At 48.1% G+C, this 19,246-nt stretch overlaps 1 protein-coding gene across 1 annotated transcript in view; it reads left to right on the top strand.

Annotated features, from left to right (window-relative positions):
• UBASH3B (ubiquitin associated and SH3 domain containing B) overlaps nucleotides 1-19,246 on the top strand; it is a 150,818-nt gene that overhangs the window by 94,817 nt on the left and 36,755 nt on the right. The gene's annotated exons all lie outside the window — the stretch shown is intronic.

Below are 19,246 nucleotides of genomic sequence, written 5' to 3'. Positions count from 1 at the left end.
CAAGTCCCTGCTCTTGGGGAGCTTGTATTCTGGTGTGTCACTGTCCACTTGAAGGCTCTGAGTGATGAGAAAGTTCAGATCTGCACAGCCAGCCTGGTAGCCACCAGCACCTTAGATGGACCAGGCGTGATGAGGAAATGAATTTTTTAAAATATTGAATAGTTCTGTTTTGCATGTGGCTAGCATGTCGGCCAACACGGTTCCCATGGAATGGTTTTATGGACAATAGTGAGGGGAATTCCACACTGACACTCAATTGCTAAGAAAGACAGACTAGAGGATGAAATGTCTTTTCTTCAGACTAACGGAGGCTGCCTTTCTAGTGTGTGACTGCCACTCCAGAAGTAAAGATGGGCCTTTCAGCTTCCCTGGTGGCTCAGATGGTAAAGAATCTGCCTGCAGTGCAGGAGACACGGGCTCGATCCCTGGGTCGGAAAAATCCCCTGGAGAAGGAAATGGCAACCCACTCCAGTATCCTTGCCTGGAAAATCCCAGGGACAGAGGAGCCTGGTAGGCTGCAGTCCATGGGGTCGCAAAGAGTTGGGCACAACTGAGTGACTAACACATGTGTGACTTGTGACTTCTCCTCAAGGAAACTGTCTTCCTGAGATGTTAAAAAGGGCATCTCATTTTCCTGAAACATCATCTTTTTGAGGTCTTAACTACTGAATCTGTTCAGTGGTTGGAGGAACCCAACCTGTATTGCATCTGGGAGAGCAGCCAAAAGGGGCAGACAAAGCACGAATGGCCAAGAGCCAGAGACTACGGTCCTTTCCCTCTGGGGTGAAACACAGCGATGCTTGAGGCTGCCGCCCGTAGAGAGGGCTGCAGTTTGAAGTGGCCGCTTTCCGTTGCTTTGGGTATTTGTTCACGTGACTCCTGCTTTGGTATCTGGTGTCAATCCCAACTGAAGATTCTCCATGATCCCTCCATCCCTCGTCTGCGGGCCACTTTTCATGATCAGCCTGCACCTGGCACTTTTTACCCATCATTGTCATCTGAGGGTAAAGAAACAACTGCCTCCCCCAGTGAATGGAAGGGAAGAGAACCCACAGGACATAAAACTCACAGGCTGTGGGAACTGCAAGGGGACTCCAAGATCCATCTAAACCTTTCCATTTTCCACTATCCACGAGGGCTGGGGCCTTGCCCAGGGTCATGTGGTGACAGAGCCAGGTCCAGAACTGGCTGTCCCACCTGGTCTTTCTTCTGGGGAAACTCAGTGGACAGAGGGACAGAAAGAAGACCAGGGGTTGGAGCAGTGGGATGGGTACATGATGAGGATATGGAAGTCCTGGGTTCTTTTTATTTGGCTGCGCTAGGTCTTCATTGAGGCGTGCAGGGGCTCTCTAGTTGCAGCGCAAGGGCTTAGGTGCCCAACCAGGGACTGAACCTGCGTCCCCTGCATTGGAAGGCAAATTCTTAACAAGTGTACCTCCAGGAAAGTCCCAGACCTGGCTTCTAAGTTGACTTAGCACCAGTTCACCATGTCATTAGGGAGCTCATTTTTCTTCTCTAAGCCTCAGTTCCTGGCCCTATGAAATGGAGAAGTTAGACTCCGCCTTCACAGTCCGATGGTGAATAGGAGTTTCAGTGAAGCCCCAGAACTCTGAGCACATTTAATGGTTAATACCCCATCGTCTCACACTGCACAACACTCCGAATGCACTTTAATACTCAAGCATAAGGAACATGCAGTCCTTGCCCCTCTCAGTTTCTCAGTTTCCCACCTCTTCCATAAAAAGACTGAGATAGCAGTTGACTTTTTGACTTGTAGCCTTCTGTGTAAAGGGCCTGAACACTTTATACTTTTCTTTCTTTTTTTTTTTTAAAGAAAAGTGAGGATCAAGTTGTTGTTTCTGGGGAGGCAGCTTGGGCTAAAAAGTGTGGCCACTTAAGAGTGATGTCTTCAGGAGTTTTGTCCAGGCTTGCTCCCTGCTCCCAAAGAATAATGCCTTCAAGTCTTATCTCTCCCTCCCACCCCAAGAGGGAGGCTTATCAGCTCAGGGGGAAGCCGGCAGGGGGAAGTGACTCACTTAGGATCCTCTTCTGAGCTGAGGACTTAGCCTTTGTCAGCTGAGGCTCAGGGTCCTACGATTCTAAGACTGGATTTATACGTAGAAAAAGAGAACAGAGCAGAAAGCAGTTTTGTAAATCTTGTGCCTAAAGACAAACCCAGTCCAAATATAGGTAATTAATTATAATCTACTTTGGTTTCCTTACTCACTGGTTAATTTGATTGTCTTGTTTCCTGGGGTTCAGAGCTAATTTCAGAAATTGTTTGTATTCAAACACTGCAGCGCCCCAGGCCCTGTTATCGTGGAGGTGCCGGACACAGGTGTTGCTGGGCAATTCAGGGGCTGATTAAAGAAGGGGGTCAGTTAATTAGGCCGGAAGGAATCAAGCCCCCCATTTCAGCGTAAGACGAGCTTGTGGTGGCCTGAGAGGAATCAGGGCCCACTGCAGTCAGGGTTGACAGTGGAAGGTGGCAGTAAAAATAAACCGTGTGAAAAATTCTTAAGCGCTTTTGGCCTTGACAGTCACACAGAGCTACCTAGAGCTGAGTCAGGTCTTCCTGGTGCCTCGGATAGGTAGCGCTGTGTCTTGCTCACTGGACCCAGGGACTGGGCTGCGTTCTTAAGCTCCCATGTTCATAAAGCTGAGTGTAGTAACCCTGCCTCCCTCTCTAAGCCTCAGTTTCCTCAAAGACCTGTCCTGAGGATTCAGTAAGGTGGTTTCCTGACACTTCCTCCTTTCCCTGCCTCCTCCCGAAGCACCTATGCATCCCCAGGGTCTAGTTCCCGCATCCCAGGGAAGGGGAGCAGGTTGGCTCTTTGCTGACTCTGCTCCCTTCGCATGAAGGCTGTAGTGCCCCGGTGTGGAGGGCCGTAGTAGGACGGGGGTGCCGGGGGAGCCGTACAGGGAGGAGATCAAAGCAGGAAGCTGGACCAGGGGAGGGAGGGCTGTGCTGCCTAGACCACGCAGGGGGACCCGAGGCAAACCAAAGGGTCACCTCCCAGCGCTGCTCCCTGTGAAGTGGGTCCCAAGGCCCCTCAGCACACTAGCAGCTGCCCAGGGGCCCAAGAACTGGTGTCAGATCAGGAGGAAACCGGCCAGCAGCGTGCCTTTTATTTGCCTCTGCGGATCTCAGTTCTTCACCTGAAACACAGGAGGATTGAGCTCGAAAGCCTGGAATTCTTGTGTTGTGTTGTGTGTTAGTTGCTCAGTTGTGTCCGACTCTTTGTGACCCCGTGGACTGTAGTCCACCAGGCTCCTCTGCCCATGGGATTCTCCAGGCAAGAGTACTGGAGTGGGTTGCCATTTCCTCCTCCAGGGGATCTTCCCGACCCCCGGATCAAAGCCAGGTCTCCTGCATTACAGGCAGATTCTTTACCATCTGAGCATCCTAAATATTATATTTTAGTATACACACTGTTAGCAGTATCTCAAAGAATGGCTGGACGGACAGACACACACACATGCTCATGAGTACCCAACACAGTCCTCCTGGATATTAGTAGACATCTGATAAGTCTAGATATTCTGGGCTGTGAGATATTAGACAAGTGGGCTGTGTATCTCTATGCAAAAAAGTAAAATGAATTGTTGCCCTCTGGTCCCTTTTTTGGAGAAGGAAATGGCAACCTGCTCCAGTACTCTTGCCTGGAAAATCCCATGGACAGAGGAGCCTGGTAGGCTGCAGTCCATAGGGTCTCGAAGAGTCAGACACAACTTCACTTTCACTTGCACTTTTCGCTTTCATGCATTGGAGAAGGAAATGGCAACCCACTCCAGTGTTCTTGCCTGGAGAATCCCAGGGACAGGGGAGCCTGGTGGGCTGCCATCTATGGGGTCACATAGAGTCAGACACGACTGAAGCGACTTAGCAGCAGCAGGACCCTGTTTCCTTCCCTCAAAGACACTGAGGGAGGAGGGCTTTTGAGGTGGAAGGACTCAAAGCTCTCAGAAGCCTCATGGGAAAACAACACCTTATTTATTTAAAAACACACCAACCAGCCCCTCCTTTGACTGAAGCTTCCTCAGGGTCCCCAGGGTGGCAGCAAGCTTTCTTCCTGTCCAAGGGGACCTCGCCTGGTTTCCTGAGCTCTGGGGGCAGAGGGGCGATGGTCCAGGGGGTGGGAGTTTGAGGCCGCTGTTACTTCCCAGCGTGTTTTGTAAAGTCCCACTTATGTACAGAAAGTGCCCCCTTGAAAGGGGAAGCAGTAAGTAATTTCAGGAAATTGGCTTGATCAGTCAGCAGCCTCTTGGTATTGGAGCAGGCAGGGTAGAATTTTCTGGGATTTCAGCTGCAGCGTCAACCTCTCAGGCTTCAGCCAAGAGCTATTCGGTCCAGGAGAATCCCAAAGCGGCCTTAATGTTAGAGCCGGGGAAAGTGGGGGAGGCCGGTGGGGGTGGGGAGGGAACCAGTGGCCACAGAACACAGACCTTGAATCTGTCACTTCTTGCCATTTCATACAGTGGCAGCAGGGACCTGGAATCAACCTTGGTTCCCCAGGGGACTGAGCTCAGGGAGGTTAGGTCATTCACCTGGAGCGCCACATCTTGAGAGGAGCAGCTGCAGATCCTGCCCCGCTCTGACTCCAAGTCTGTGTCTTGGTCACTCCATTCTGCCCCTCTATTAAGTACCAAGTTGTGACCCTTGGCCTTGTCACAGCCTCAGTCAGGTATGAATGATGGCAGGAATGAAATGGGAGGTACGTGTAACGAAGAATGAGATCGACCAGTTTTAGTTAGTCCTGGAATTGAGGTGTCCCATCTCCTGAGTGAAACACAGAGGTGCCTCCTTAATGCTGAGGTTGGTCTCACCAGTTTCTACAGGCCAGTGCTCAGCTGATGTTCCTTTCCTGCCTGTTTTCCCTGGACATCCATTTCTTTTCTATCACGCCACACTAGAAACTTTGTGACTTAAAACACACACTTTTTTTTAATCTCCCAGTTTCTGTGGGCCAGGAGTCCAGGCCTAACTGGGTTCTTTGCTCAGAGTCTGGTTGCAATTAAGCTGCTGACCAGGCTGTGTTGTTATCTGGCAGTTCAACTAGGATCCACCTCCAGCCTCATTCAGGTTGCTGGCAGAATTCATTTCCTTTTGGTCGTAGGACTGAGAGCCTTAGCTTTTTGCTGGATGTTGGCTAAAAGCCACTCTCTGGTCTTACAGGCCACCTACATTTCCCTGCCACATGACTCTCCCCATAGCAGTTTACAACATGCCACTGCTTCAAGGCCAGAAGGGCAGTGAGTCATTTAGAGTCTTACATGTGTATCGCAGTGGATCACAGCAGTGACACCTATCACCTTTACCATATTCTACTGGACGGAAGCAATAGAATTGGACAGACCCGTATGTTAGGTCTCACCTACACTCTGTGGGAGAGGATTATTCACCGGAGTGAATGCCAGAAGACAGTTTACTAAAGCGTTGCCGTAGATTCTGTCTGCCACCCTGGATATCTAGACCTTTAACATCTTCATGAAGTTCACTTTTTAAAAAAAAATTTATTTAACACCTACTCTGTGCCAAATACTATATCATCTATTAGGACCGTGGTCCCAGCTTCATGTAGCTCACAGTCTGTTGCACAAGATAGATTATTTACATGTAATGTAGGAGGTGCTGGGGTACAACCAGGACCAGAGTGTTCTGGGGGTCCAGGCCAGTCAGGGACAGCTTCCAGAGGAGACAGGACATGTGGAGTGTTAAAGCATAGGTAGGAAGCTGTCCGGTGGCTGAGAGGAGGGTTGACCTTGCAGGAAGAGGACCACACAGGAGGCAAATTTGGAACATGAGACAGGATCCAGGGAACAGCATGCCTGAGGCTAAGGCTGAAGAGCAGACAGGAGTGAGGCCATGGGAGGTGCAGGGTGCACAGTAAGGAGTTTGTACGTGTTCTTGGAGGTGACAGTCTGGAATAACAGGATGGGCACGTTTTATATTGAGCCCTGAGTGGCAGCAGGTGCCTAAACCAGCCAGCCCCCTTAGCTCTGAGTACCTGCAGCCCTTACTGACATATCCTTCTGCCTCTTCTATCGTGGGTGCAACTGCACTGCTTGTTGCTCATACAGTGGACTCCAAGACTGTCCTGTTCTTTTGCCAGCCTGGATTCTGATTTTCTAGTATATGTGCTGCTGAAGTGAGACCTCCACAGATAGCCTCTTCTTTTTTTCTCTTTTAGTGTAAATTACTCCTTTATTTATTTATTTATTTTTGAGAAAATGGGTTTTATTTGAATTTCTCATTTTCTGTACTTTAACTTTTCAAATTAAACCAACCTTGTAACAATACAATAAAGAAAAATTACTAGAAAAGAAAAACAATCCATCACCATAATACAACTTCAGTGTGTTTTTTTAAAGTCGCCTATTCTTTTTTTTTATTGAAGTACAGTTGATTTGCAGTGTTGTGTTAATAATTACTGCTATACGGCAAAGTGATTCAGTTACATTTATATTTGCATTGAACTTTTTACCTTCTTTCCCATTATGGTTTATCACAGATATTGAGTATAGTTTTCTGTGCTATACAGTAGGACCTTGTTGTTTATCCATTCTGTATATAAAAGCTTACATGTGCTAACCCCAAGCTTCCACTCTATCCCTCTCCGTCAACCCCCTTCCCCTCCCCTTCCGCCTTCGCAACCCCAGCTTGTTCTCCATGTACATGATTCTGTTTCATAGATAGCTTCATTTGTGTCATATTTTAGATTCCACATGTAATTGATACCATGTGACATTTGTCTCTCTCTTGACTTCAGTTAGTATGTTAATTTCTAGGTCCCTTCATGTTGTTGCAAATGGCATTATTTTATTCTCTTTTTATGGCCACGTAGTATTCCATTGTATATATGTACCACGTCTTTATCCATCCCTCTGTTGATAGACATTTAAGTTGCTTCCGTGTCTTGGCTATTGTAAATAGTGCTGCAGTGAACATTGGGGTGCATGCTATCTTTTTTAATTATAGTTTAGTCTGGATACATGGCCAGGAGTGAGGTTTCTGGATCACATCTTTAGTTTTCTGAGGAGCCTCCTCCTGTTTTCTATGGTGGCTGCATCAGTTTACATTCCCACCAGCAGTGTAGGAAGGTTCCCTTTCTCTTTACCCTCTGCAGCCACAAATACCTTTTCAAATAAGTGGGTGGCAGAATGGGATTGGGTCTGGTAGACTGTGGTTCACTCACAAGACTCAGTGGTGTCTCTGCCTTACATCCTTCTTCAGAGGTCCACTCAAGAATCCCATTATAAAAACGCATCCTCCTGGGAGAAGACCCTCAGCTTAACTCTTCAAATCCAAGGCTTATTTTTGTTTATCCACATGGTAACTGACTTCCATCATTCAGTGGAGGAAGAGAATGGGAGTGGGGCAGGGACGTGGGATGCTGACTGGAAGAACAGGGGTTTGAAAACAAGACCTGTTTTAACGCCAAACTGTCACTGACTTACATGTGCCTTCAGCAACGCTCTTAATCTTCCTGCATCATGGTTTCTTTGTGTATAAGATGGAGGCAGTAATAGCCACTCCATCAAACTGGCTTAAGAATCATACAAGCTGATACCTGCAGATGCACAGCATATGTTAGGTGCGCCATTAATTATGTTGGCTTCCTCCTCTTTCTGATACCTGCTTGTTGAATTGGTCATAGGGTGACTTCCCTTAAGGTCAGTGGCCATGGTTTACTGTCATTATATTCACCACCCTTAGCACAGTGCCCCCAGCAACAGAGCTGGACGTGATACGTGCTGGTGATGGAATGTTTAACTGAGTGAATGAACAAACGAATGAACTGTCACAAGTTGTGAGAAGGCAGCGCCGTCGTGTTTTGTAGCAAGTTTCCATGGAAGATCATCACTGCCCTTCACCTCACCGTGATCCGGAAGCAGGGCGGCCGCCCTGGTCCTGACGTCTGTCTTCTCCGAGGACGTGCGTGCTCCTCAGCACACACTCGAATGCCATACCTCCCTCTTCCTGGCCTCCTTCTATCATCCAATCTCTCTAAGCCTCACTTTTCCCACCTGTTCGGTGAGGGAATTGAATGAGATCATTTCTATTTAAAACGTCGGTACAGTGCCCGGCTCCTAGTAAACACTCACTCCGTCTTGGCTTGTGTGAAGAGGTATGCGGCGATGGTGTGAAGCGACAACGGCTCTGTTTGGTCTGTGCTCTTCTCTGACCCCCACACACTGTGAGTCAAAGCCTCTTGTGAAGCTTTGGGCTGAAACCATTTCAGAGGGACTAAAAGCCATCCATGTTTAAGTATTTTTAGGTGATGCTAGTGACTTGGAGAGGGAGGGAGGTGGAAATGGGAGGAGGAAAAAAATTAGTTTCTGCAACCTGGAGTGACTCCTCCTTTTCATCTGTTTCTCCCAGATCCTTTTTAGTGGTGGTGGAGGTGGGGCAGCTCCCTCCGTATGTGATAATTCCTGCTTGCCAATCGTTGTGGCCAAGATTAACCTCATAGACTCAGTTGTACCTCAGAACTCATGAAAAAGCAGGTGAAGTAAGGTCCTCCTGTGTAGCACATGGAGCTCTGCTCAGTGTCATGTGGCAGCCTGGATGGGAAGGGAGTTTGGGGGAGAATGGCTACATGTATATGTATGACTGAGTTACTCTGCTCTGCCCCTAAAGGTATCACAACATTGTTAATCAGCTGTACTCCAATATAAAAAGCTTAAAAAGAGCAAGCTAAAGCCACAGTCATGCTGCTGTGTGAGCTGAATAAGAATTTTGACCTCTCTGTTGTTGCCTTCTCATCAGTGAAATGAAAATAACATGGATGCCCTGTCTACCTCTCAGGGCAGTTAGGAGGGTCCAGGAGTGATTACATAGAAATCTTGAGCAAAGCCTCAGCACTACCGTCCTGTTTATCGGTGAACCCTGTCCTTCTCCACCCCCCGCAAGTTCCGCCTCCCCAGGGGCACTCCTTTCTCCTGTGTCTTCCTGCAGGAGCTTCCCTGTCCACCTCGGAGCACTTCCGCATTGGGCCGCCAGCCTGAAAGGCGTCTGGGGGCTCCCTGTGGCTCTTTATTAACTGCCACCACCGCCCCCCCCTCCACTGTACCCTCTATTATGCAGAGAGACAGAGACTGCACAACAGACACTCCACCCCCCACCCCTTCCCAGGGGTGCCTGATCTCCGTGGTTTTCTCTAGAACCCGTAACCTAGAAACAGAATCTTCTGGACTGACAGAGTCAGAGGCCGATGCATTAATGTGAAAACTGAACGGAGCGACTTGTTAGAGCACCAACCCACTTCTCATCCTCCAGTCTCTCTCAGAGGAGGAAAAGTGTACGAAAGTTCTCAGAAATGGTTAAGTGTCCTGGAGAGGACAGAGGAGATTGTCATCAAAAGATAAATCTTGGCCATTTTTATTGAGAACTTGTTCCAGGCAGGGGACTGGGCCACATGCGACTCTAACACTGGTGATTTCCTTTCACCTGATTCCGGGATCCGTGGGTCCCCAGCTTGCTGTGTGTCTTTGGCCCAAACAGAGGTGGTTTCTGAGCTTCTGTTTCTCCGGGAATAATAGTAGTTCAGCATGCACAGAGGATCGAACTTTCGATACTCGTATCCTGTTCCTTTGGGATGTGGTTCAGCTCTATTCCCCCTCGGCCTAGGGAGCACAGGCCCCACAGGGAGAGCCAGTAACAGGATCTCAGAGGAGGAAGGGAACCCTGGCCAGTCTCTCCCCAGCTCCTGATGACCACAGACACCCAGATTGGGGCTGGCTATCCCTCCTTCCCTTGGATTCCTTCAGTGAGAGGAAACCCTGTCCCTCCCCTGCTCGGGGCCTCTCAGTGACTCCCAACTTCCTTTCTGAAGGAGGCTGAACTCTCCTGCCGCCTCCCAGCAGTCTGGGCTGCGTCCCACTCAGAGCTCCCCTGTAGACTTTCTCCATAACAGCCATGTATCACTGGCTGGTTTTCCCTCCTTGCCTCTTCCTGTGTTACTGCCTTCTCTGGGAAGATTTCTCTCCTCTCTCCAATCTCATATACTGCTCAAGACCTTCAAAAATGGTTGTAGGTTGTTTTTAGCAGAGAAGGGATCTGGGTCTTCTGTTGCCCGGTCTTGAAATATTCCTATTAGCATGGAACTCACAGACATTTATTCTGGGCAAATAGCAAAGATTGTTAGATAATATGCATAGGCGTCTGTGCAGATGTTATTTTTAAGCACCGAATATATGCCAGACGCTGTGCCGAGCTCTTCAAATGGTCTGATATTGATATTATCATCATCATCATATCGCATGGTAGGTGTTGTTAGCCCCATTGAAGAGACTGGGAAAATGAACCTTCTGATAATTAACTCGTCCACAGTCCCACAATTAGTAAGAGGTGGGCTCCTGAGAATGTGCCCCTTTTTACACGGCAGACACTCCCTTGTTGCCTCTGTGCAAAAACGCATCGATCTCAGGAGGAGGAGCAGTCTTTGTCTAGATCCCAGGGAGACTTATAACAGAGGCAAAGAGAAGTGTATTTTCCTATGTCACCACCCATGGTCTAATGGCTGGTTTCCCCATTACAAACGGCTGCCTCCCTAGAGCAGAGGCCAGAGGCCCTGCCCCTTCTTAGCAATAACAAAATATGGCCTCTCCCGTGGGCTGCTGGGCCCAACCACGTGAAACATCAGGGGACCCGAGCTGCATTTCCCCTGCTAACTGCCCCCTGCGGAGAGCTGCCTAATAGGCTCTTTATGGGTTGGGAAGTAGAGCCTTGTTGATGGAGAGACAGAAGGGCATCACCTCGGATTGAAGTTCTTGCATTGGAAGGCCTTCTTAAACCCCCAGAAAGCTCAGCAGTGTTTTCTCCTTCTCTGATTAGCTCTCTATAAAAGCCCACAGGTTTCTCCTCCCGTTGGCCGGCCTCCTGGTGGTAGCATCCCCGGCCCCCTGGCAGGCCTGCTGTCCCATTGATTGTTAGATGCACGGCTCTCAGACAGGCCATTAGGCCCTGGCCAACTGAAAGGGTTCACCACCAGGAGACTGATTGTGAAATTGGGTCTTTATGATCAATACATCCTTCTCCATTAGGTTCATTTCCTCTGAAGGAAATGGGTCGGCCCATTAGGGTTTATGTGTATTGACAGGCCTCTCACTGCCCTCCTTCAGCTTCACAGGGAGGGGGCCAGAGATGCGCTTGTTAGACTGAACTGCCCGGGTCTTTGCAAGCCTATCTTACTGGCCGTGATGACAAAAAGTAGCCGGAATCCCTTGTGTAAAAATGACAGAATCCATGACTTTGTTAATATAGGAAAGAGTGACCCAAGTCTCCTAGGTACAGAAAATGTGGCCTGAGCTTGGGCACAGCTGGAAGAACTTTCCGAGCACAAACATTTTTGAGCAAAAAAGAAACACTGTTGTCCCCTTTTCTTAAGGTCTGTAAGAGACAGACAGGAAAGATCCCTGGAAGGAAGTACAACCTTGTCTGGTTAAGGAGGAATGGACAGGATGATCCTAAGATGCTTTGCAGCTACAAAGTCACTGTGTATCACTTTTTGTTGCTCCTGAGGACCTCAAAATACTTTCTAAAAGTCCCATCTCTCTTCCTCAGCCTCCTGTATGTGTGTGTTCAGCATCTCCTCTCTGGAGATGAAAAAACTAAAACTCCCAGGCAGCTGAAAACCAGTGCCCATGTTCTAGATCCTGCAGGGACCCACTAGGGCAACAGTACTTGGCCAGTCCTTGATTTTTATTTGACTTTTACTAAAATGCCACCTCTTGCCCCTTCTTGGCTTGTGTGACTCTTAGCTGCTCCACAAAGCTAAATATGGTCCCTCATGTGTGTTTGCCTTTTGATCAAATAAAAGTGGGTTTAAGTCTATATGGATCTTATTGGCCACTGGCAGCCATGAGGGTGGGCTTCCCAAGTGGTACTAGCAGTAAAGAACCTGCCACCAATGCAGGAGACATGAGAGACGTGGGTTTGATCCCTGGGTTGGGAAGGTCCCCTGGAGGAGGGCATGGCAGCCCATTCCAGTATTCTTGCCTGGAGAAGCCATGGACAGAGGAGCCTGGCAGGCTGAGTCCGTGGGCTCACACAGAGTCAGACACGACTGAAGTGCACAGCCGAGAGGGTAACCATATCAGAAACCAAAGTCTCGATTCACAGGCAGTGATGGGTGAGAGGGCTACAGGATGTAAATTTAGGGGGTTACTTTGGTTACTCTCAAATCCTCTCCATCACTGGCCATAGAGTAGCCTGGACCTTTGTCTGCTCTGTATTTTGTGTTCCTCCGCCCCATCCTCATACCCTGCTGGTCCTGATGGGGGATGCTGCTCATGGGGGATATTTTCTCTTCCCAAGAAGTCCCATTCCAACCTGGAAGGCATCCCAGATCTGCAGGATCACACCCAGTGAGGCTTAGGGTTCGATTCTCCTCGAGATTCCAGAGAGGATGGAGTTTGGAGGCTGCTTGCTGAGATGCTAAGTCTCGTGTTTTGACTCCTCAGTATACTCCTTTGATTCATGCAGACTGTGATCTCTGTCTCCAGAACCAACCCTTGGGTTGGGACAGCCACAGATATGACTAGACAGCTGACCTGTCAGGGAAGAGCCACCCAGGTCCAGAGAGGTTCCTCATAGTACCAGCTTCACCATTTGTCACAGGGCTTAACATCTGAGTGCCTGGTACATAGAAGGCCTTCTGCCATTGACATCCTCGTCCTTATTTTTCTCCTACGAGAAACAGAGATGCAGAATTACCCGCTTGCCCTTTGTTCTCAGGATAGCCGTCAGCTTCAGGCAGGCTCAAGCTGCCGCAAATCAGCCATGAAGGAGCTGGCACTGAGCGGGTGACTCTCATGGAGCACAATAAAAGTCTCTATCTCTATCTAAAACCACATTACAAGACAGTGTCTGTTTTTCAGATACAGACACCCTTTTAAAATTCCTCAGTTTTGCTTAGGGGCACCAGTGGCTTCTTTATATGACAAGACTCTCCAACCAAGAAAAACAGAAGTTGGGTTCCAAGTTTGCCCCAGTCTGGTGCAGATCCAGGGAAAAGAATGAGATATCTGATTAATTAGGTCATCTTTTAATTGAATTCACAGTATTAGATGTGGAAAATTTAACAACTGGTATCTTAGAAGTAGAGAGCATTTAAAAAAAATCCTATATTAGCTGTAAATGTTTCTAAGTTGAGATTGTCTTAGCTACACAAGAGAAAGATATAATTCAACTTTGGTTGCCCAGGGAGCCTTATCCACTTGGAGGATTATACACTTGACCTCTTGTCTCTCTTCTTCACAAATGAGTAGGTCACAGGGAACCATTGCACAGAGCTTATGGGCTGCTGAGACCATGAGCACACACCTACCAGCAAACCAAAGCCAAGGACCACACAACCTCAAGTAACTGGAAAGCTCAGCAAATTCATTTTCTACTCAATTGAATCAAAGTCTTACTATTTCGAGGGAATGTTACTGCTCTTTCCATTGTATGTATGCTGCCTGTTGTTTATCACTGCAGGTGTCAGATATTTGAGAGTTGTCCAGTGCAATAAAGTGAAAGATTAACTCCCCTCTGTGAGTGAGAGATGAGTCAGCCTGAAGAACCTGGGGCTGATAACCTATCTGCCTGAGCCAAGGATGGCATTTACTCACCTCAGTACTGAACAAGTTGGGAGCTGAAGGTATTCCTTAGACAGGAAATAGGAATTCGGTCGGTAGCCAAAAAGAAGTGTCTGGCTTTCAAACAGAGAGACAAGGAATCATAGTCAAGCTAACAGAGAAAACTTTGGGGACATGGCACCCTATACCTAGACCTGCTGTCTGTTAATGGTATTTGGTCTAGCTGTAGTTAGCCGAGACACCTAGGTTCTCCAGGGGACAATAACAACTCATCACTCACCACCCCAGGCCAAACTTGTTCTACCCTGCATTCTCAGTTAGGGGTGTCCCCACCATCCATATAAGCCTGTAAGCTACGATTGCTAATCCATCTCCAAGCTTCGCTCAATCAACAATCCAAACATCTTTCTTAATATCCCCATCCTCATTATAGTTCAGTCTGTCAGTGTCCCTCTTCTGATCGATTGCCAAGGCATTTTAAATCGTCTCCAACACTTGGTTTAGTCTCCCTTAAATCTGTCCCTCATACGCATATCTGATCATGCCTTCATTGTTCCCCACTGCATAAAGCCATCAGGTCGAAGCTCGAAAATGGGATGAAGACTTTTGTGAGCTGTCCCCTCCAACCTTTCCAGCTTCATCCTCACCTTCTTCGAGCATTACCGTTTTTGGTCCAGTATCACCAAATTCCAACTTCCTTACACATACAGTGCTGTCTCTCACCTTCATATAGTAGTTCTTGACATGGTCTTCGCTTCAGATACCCTTCTCTCCTTGTGAATTTCTCTAGCCAGCTCTGATTCTCCGTTTAAGCATTGTTTCTTCTTGGACAGATTGCAGCCTTTTCAGTTCACAGCATCCTTGAGCGAGTGAGTAATTTTTACATAGAGCCTGTAGACCAACAGAAATACCTAATGGTTTTGTGTATTTAGTAGCTAAACCGAAACAACTCAGTTAATTGCTCCTAACAACTTTAAAGGCCGTATGAAAAACTAATACATAAAATTGAAAGAAAAATATTTTAATTTCATTCTTAAAGAACCACAACTACTTACTAATGGGATATACGTATGTGTTGGGCACTGCACAACTGCTCAAACCTTAGGATCAGGTTGGACGTTGCCACTCTTATTTCCTGTTCCCCTTTGGGCCACACTGGGTACTTGCTTTTTGCTACAACAGCTGCCAAAACCCCAGCTTCACAAAGGTAAGACCCCAGGGGAAATACAAGAAAGTCATCTGTTGAAACTGTAACTTTGGAATTGACATGTACACACTGCTATATTTAAAACAGATAACCAGCAAGGACCTACTATATAGTACAGGGTATTCTGCTCAATGTTACATAGCAATCTAAATGGGAAAAAGAGTTTGAGAAAGAATAGATACATGTATACTTATAAATGAATCACTTTGCTGAATCACATCTCAAACTAAAACATCAACTGTACTCCAATACCAGATGAAAATTTAAAAGAATGAAACTGGAACTACGTTGAGCTCGTAGCTTATGGGGGATGCTCAACAGATGATGAGGGTGACTTTGTTGCATTCAGAAGTTAACAATTTCCTGAGTTGGCTCTGGTGTGCTGACCTAGAGTGGTTTTGTGGACAGTTTGAGAAGCTCAGCCCCCCTACCCAAGTCAGCAGCCCCCTATTCGGAGCTACCCTAGCACTAGCACACTTGGCACTTCTTTTATCACGGCCATTAACATGTCACCGTGCCGCTTGTGTGTCTTGACACTGTGAACTCTTTGAGGATGACGATCGTGCTTCCTCCTCCTCCACTTGCTGATGAGAACATAGTGCCTGGCACACAGCTGGTGCTCGGCTGGGAGGACCTGACCTCCTGGGAGTGTCAGAGACGCCGGTGGAACCCAGAGCACCAGAGCGGCTGCAGGGGAAGTCAGCCCGGGTGACAATTAAGCAGGAAATTCCAGTTGGGCTCAGAACCTGTGTTCCGGAGAGAGGGGCTGCGGATCCTGCTGGGCCCAGACATGGGACCAGACGACTCCACTCACAGGCCTGAGTTCAGCCATGGGCCCCAGAGACCATGGTTTCTGAGAGGATGCCAGCCAGTCAAACTTCAGATCAGAAATGACACCCAGTAAACTCTTGGTTTTATTCTTGGTTTACATTTGGTTTCCTGGTAAGAGTTCCTTGGGAGTAAAAGGAGATCAAGAGAATGGAGGGCAAGTGGGTGTGGGGGAGGAAGGAAGGATGCTGCTCTGCCTGCCACAACTGTGACCGTGGTGTCTGGATAGAACTGTGGTTCTGGGGCCAGATCTACGGTGGATCTGGCCCGAAACTCAGCAGAGCTGCGGGCAGAGGCCAGATCTGCAGGCAGACAGGAGTCCTGGCCATCCTGGCTGCGTGAAGTGTGGCCGTCCCTGGGTGCTCCTGGGTCCTCCCCATCTGGCTGATTTCCCCACAGCTCCATGCCTGGTTTTTTTAATGAGCCATTGCTTATATCTGCTTTGTGCTTTTCTTGCCCATTATTAGCACGCATTAGAGTTTGCATCATTTTTTTTTTCCCCACACACTGCTAAGAATGAACCCTCGACATAACTGGGAAGGTTAGAACCAGGGTCCAAAGTCAAATTTGTGTTCTCATGTAATAGCAAAACCTCAATGGCTCACATGTTTCTGATGCTAACCACGAAAGTGCCGTCTAAAATAATGAGCGGCTGTCATCCAGAGACTAGAGTGTAGTCCTTGGAGTGTAAAGGGGTATTTCCCCCTTTATCTGCCCAGTGCGCTCTGCCAACTTCTGCGTCCCTCTGAGGGGTAGCAGCTGTCCAAGCTCAGCCTGGGGTTCGGTGTCCACCCCCCATGCCCCACTGTTCTTGGCACCGGCCCCATCAATGAACCCTGGAGGTGGGAACTCTGTGGCAACCGGCTTTCTTCAGTGGGCTGCCGCGGGGAGACGTTCTGCCACCGTCCGTGTTCACTCTGTTCTGGGGGCAGAGTTCTGGGAACAAACTCAGCCCAAAGCACTGTCAGCCTGGCAGTGGTGATGGAGCAGCAGAGCCCAGGACCCTGGGGAAGCCATGCTATTCCTCCTCCACAGCCTCCTGCCTAGAGAATCACACACCTGGGTCAGATCGGTAACTACTTTCTAGAAACTCCCCAAACAAAACCAAACCAAAAAGCCACTTTAAAGCATGTTGTGTGTGTGTGTGTGTGTTTAGTTGCTCAGTTGAGTATGACTCTTTGCAACCCCATGGACTGTAGCCTGCCAATCTCCCCTGCCATGGCAGTTCTCCAGGCAAGAATACTGGAGTGGGTTGCCATTCCCTTCTCCAGGGGGCTTTCCCAACCCAGGGGTAGAAGCCCTCAAAGTGTGTTACTGCCAAGAAACTTCTTACTGGTGTCTAACTTGAGTTCCTTCTGATATGGCTAAAAGGCGTTTTACTTTAGCTGACCCTCATGACGGAAGGTACATCAAATATGATAACCTTCCCTAAAATTGAAGACCTCTCAGCCTTCTCCAGAAAGAAGAATTTGGGTTTCTTTCACCTTTCACCTTTCACCACAGCCTTAATACCCAGACCTTTTGTTATCTTTCTCAGTTGTATCTGAATCCTCCCCAAACTTGGCTTTTGAATTGCAGGGACCGTAATTTAATGAGAGCTTTCATTTCCAGAGGATATTCCTAGTGCTTAAGGAAAAATAAACTTCAGATAGGCTATATTTCATTGGAGGAAGAACCTAGAGAAAAATGGATCCTTGATATAAATAGCACATCGTACGAGTGAACTTTCCTTTTCCCAGTTGTTCTTGAAATGATGGGCTTTTTTTGGTGAGCTTAATCTCTTGGACATTCTAACCTCTAAAAGACCATGTGGCCTCTGTCTAGGAAGTGGTAAAGGAAACAGGGCTGGCATCTTGGCAACAATTAAGTGCCGTATCCAGGAGTGGGGAAGTGGGATTTCCTACATTTCCAGCATTTTTCTGCACCAGTCTCTGTTCCAAGGGGTTCCAAGGAGTCTGTCTTGCTTTTCCATAACCTCATCTTACTGTAAGGAGGCTTGTCTTCTAGAATGTTGTTCTGCTTAGCTGTGCAGATTTTTTATTCTGATCATTTGGTATTTGTGCTTAGATTTTTGTGGGGGGAAAGGCATTTCTCTTTGGACCATGGAACAGAGCAACTGGGGTTGGCCTTGAATCAGACTGGAGTCTGCCCTTCACCCGGCACTCACTGATTGAATCTGGCTGTCCTGATTACATGACTCTACTTCCTTCACCTGAATTTCCCTTCGTCAAGTGAAGCAGTTGGGCCCCTAGTTGATGTCTGAGGTCCCTTCCAACCTGACCCTCTGTGATTGTCATGGCATCATCGGTTCTCACTGCTCCATAGAGGGACCAGGAAAAGAAAGGAGGAGTTGGGTTCAGCAGCCAATCGGGAAAAGGATGCTTGGGAAGAGCATCAGTTTAAACTAGAAAATCATCCCCTCTCTCCTCTCTCCTCTCTCCTCTCTCCCAAAGATCCCAAATTGGGATAGTGTAAACGGACATGAGTAATTGATTATTAATCACCTCCAGTGTGAAGGGCACTGTTCAAGGCTTCTTGCTTGTAGAGGAGAGGTACTTGGTGAATTCTATCTCCATAGCCCCCACACCCATACCACCACTCCCTCCCCAGGTCAGGTGCCTCCAGCCTATGCACTTAGGGTTCTCTGTGCCTTCCCTCGTTGCATTGACCACCAATGTGATTAAATAATTATCTGTGCAATGAACATAGTCGTGCCTGTTTGATTGAAGACCCTGTGAGGCCAGGGGCCATATAAGTCTCGATTTTCACTGTATTCCTAGAACCCAGCACAGTGCTGACAAAGTCATTGCAATTCAAGATGTATATATTAAGCAGTCATAAACTTGAATGCATGAATGGATGGAAAAATAGCAAAACTGGGTGCAAACCCAGAACTGTGGCTCTTGGAGACCCAGCTGACATTTCAGAAGGGTTGTCCTCAGATGCCTGAGCACAAGGCTGTGACCTTCTGCCGGGACCACCCTGCGAGCCCGCCCCGCTGCACACAGAACTCTTGAGTGTTTCTCCAGCAGTGGGCCTGACAGCTTCCCTTCGCTGGCCGTCCCCCTTACCATGCGCTGTGCGCGCTCAGTTGCTCGCTTGTGTTGGCCTCTTCTGCAGCCTCTTGGACTATAGCCTTTCAGGCTCCTCTGTCTGTGGGATTTCTCCCAGCAAGAATACTGGAGTGAGATGCCATTTCCTCCTTCAGGGGATCTTCCTGACCCAGGGATTGAACCCTCGTCTCCTTGGCAGGCAGATTCTTTACCACTGAGCCACCTGGGAAGCCTTTACCCGGTGCTACATGTCCCCAGAGATGTCTGTAAAGTCGCTGGAGACTCTGGATCCAGTCTGAGAATGCTGGTGGTGATTGGAGGAAAGTGGGAGGAGGCCTTGGATTGAACCAGACCAATTGTCCTTGTGGGCAGTTAGCCTCAAGTCTTAACAGCCCCAGCACCACTTTCTAGCACACTTTGCCAAAAGGCTGCAAATGAGAAAGTGCTCTGCAGGGGATCTGGGTCAGGAAAAGTGAGTGGGTGAAAGGGAAGGAGGGAAAAGCAAGACATGACAACCTTTAGGGAAGCAAAAATAAAAGTCTCATGTGGAAATGGCTAAAAATAGATGCCATGC

This window comes from Muntiacus reevesi, chromosome 9 (assembly GCF_963930625.1).
Source record: "Muntiacus reevesi chromosome 9, mMunRee1.1, whole genome shotgun sequence".
In the NCBI taxonomy this organism is placed as follows: Eukaryota; Metazoa; Chordata; class Mammalia; order Artiodactyla; family Cervidae; genus Muntiacus; species Muntiacus reevesi.
Note: the sequence above shows the minus strand (reverse complement) of the source record. Positions and strands in the feature narration are given on the sequence as shown.